Genomic DNA, 2,500 nt, shown 5'->3' on the forward strand with positions numbered 1-2,500 from the left:
TTTGCTCCAAACTATCGGCCAACTCGCCACTGACCGGTAGTATTTTGGCGAAGCAAATTTTAGTGGCAATCTAATTGTCACATGTTAGCCTTGCCCACGGCATAGTTAGTTGGGCAGAGTCACTTGCTCTTTGAGGGAAGAGCATCTGACTGATTCCTCCCTCACATTGTATTTGCAATATGGGTCGTCAATTACGGTGCCTTTTTACCACCATTGGCACACAGACCACTCCAAAGGATTGGCTGGGTATTGCGACCAAGGCTGACACGGGATGGCCAGGTGAGGAGACTGTGGTATCCTTGGCTGGACTTGAGTTTGTGAACCCAATGATAGCCAAGGACAATAATACCTATGATCCCATCTGGACTGAAAAACTGACTGTACTGCCGGAGGTGTATGAGGGACCCACCTCCCCGGCTCGTGGAACAGAGACGAGCTGGGGGGAAGATGTGGATTATCCTGAAACCCTGAGTGGCGTAAGTCAGCTCTCATCCCTTACTGGATCGTCCGAGTTGGAGAATACAGCTGACACTTGTCCTGGGACTCCTGTGGTGAGAATGCCAGGTGACCATCTAATGTGTCCATGCTGTACCACTCGGGCAGGCAATATGACGAGTTTGATTGACCATCTAAAGAGAGTCCATGGGAAAAAGAAGATCATTTTCCAATGTTCCCGTTGTGGGAAGACAAATGAGAAACATCATAGTATCTCATGCCACATCCCGAAATGCAAAGGAGTTCAAGAGGCTATCCAAACAGAGGGGTTTACCTGTGAAGAATGTAAGAAGTCGTTTAAGACAAAAATTGGCTTGGGACAACATAAAAGATTAGTTCACCCAATTTTGAGAAATAAGGAAAGAATTGAAGCGTCTCGCCCTAAAGAGATCTCCAAACGAGGTGCACATAAGCAAATTTGGTCTGAAGAGGAGACGGAAATTCTACAAAAACTATGTCAAGAATTTGAAGGGAGGAGAAATATTAACAAATTGATCGCTGAGAAATTGACAACTAAGACAGCAAAACAGATTAGTGATAAAAGAAGACAGTTAAAAGGAACTTTGATGCCGGAAGAAGAGAAAACACCAGAGGAAATTACAAAATTAAAGGAGAAGATTGAGATCCCGTCATCGGGGGAGGGGGAGTTGTTAACCCACTATAAAAAGACTATTAGAGAAAAAATTGCATTGGGGAAGCTGCCTATTCTTAAAAACACGTATAAAGAAATAATAGAAGGTGAAAAAGACCCATTAAAAATACTTAATGAAGTAGTAAAGGACGAATATTTGTATTTGTTTGACAAAATAGTTGAGCGCAAAACATTAAAGAGGAGCCAATGCAACCCGCAGCAAAAGAAAACAAAGAAGGAATGGATGAAAAGAAGAGCTAAAAAGCGTGGAGAATTTCTCCGTTTTCAATGCCTTTTTCGACTAGATCGAGAAAAGCTGGCTAACATCATTTTGGACGAGAAAGACTCTGCACAATGTACCATTCCCTTGGAAGAAATTAGTAACACCTTTAGATCTAGGTGGGAGTCTCAGAACATATTTCAAGGACTTGGAGCATTTCAATCTATAGGACGGGCAATTAATTCGGCTTTTAAAGAAATGATTACAGAGAAAGAGATCCGTAAGAATATCAAGGAAATGAATAAGAAATCAGCACCTGGTCCTGATGGGATTAACCTGAAGGCCTTACTTAAAATGGACCCAAATTGTGAAGAGATTAAAGAACTGTTTAATTTGTGGCTATTGACTGGTAAGATTCCGGATGTGATGAGAGAATGTCGAACAATTTTAATACCAAAGTCATCAGCGCCCGAACGCCAAAATGACATTAACAACTGGCGGCCAATTACTATTGGTTCCATCATTCTGAGGCTCTACTCTAGAATCTTAACTGCGAGGTTGGCAAAGGCGTGTCCTATTAATCCTAGACAAAGAGGTTTTATTAGATCTTCAGGATGTGCGGAAAATTTAAAATTACTACAATTATTAATTAGGAGTGCAAAAAATCAAAAGAAATCCCTTGGAGTTGTTTTTGTTGATTTGGCTAAAGCTTTTGATTCTGTAAGTCATACTCATATTTTAGAAGTGTTGAAACAGAAGGGTTTGGACGATCATATAATAAGTTTAATTAAGGACTTTTATGAGAACATTTACACTACAATTAAAACTAAGGAAGGGGAGACGGAAGCAATAGGGATAAAAACTGGTGTGAAACAGGGCGACCCCATGTCACCAATTCTATTTAATTTATGTATTGATCCTTTGTTATGCAAATTGGAAGAGTGTGGGGAGGGATTTTCATATGAGAAGGGTAAAATAACTACTTTGGCTTTTGCAGACGATCTGGTGTTGCTAAGTAGCTCTCACGAAGGAATGGAGAAGAATATTAAAATTTTGGAAGCATTTTGTGATTTAACTGGATTAAAAACTCAAGGTGAAAAATGCCATGGTTTTCTTGTACAACCAACTAAAGATTCATATACCATCAATGATTG

The 2,500-nt window shown here is 40.2% G+C and overlaps 1 pseudogene; it reads left to right on the forward strand.

The window, feature by feature from the left end:
* The window catches only part of LOC137460509 (28S ribosomal RNA), an 8,455-nt pseudogene that overhangs the window by 3,064 nt on the left and 2,891 nt on the right, over positions 1-2,500 (forward strand).

Source organism: Melanerpes formicivorus, unplaced genomic scaffold (assembly GCF_026170545.1).
Source record: "Melanerpes formicivorus ecotype bairdi unplaced genomic scaffold, bMelFor1.0.p_v2 SCAF_633, whole genome shotgun sequence".
NCBI classification, from domain to species: domain Eukaryota; kingdom Metazoa; phylum Chordata; class Aves; order Piciformes; family Picidae; genus Melanerpes; species Melanerpes formicivorus.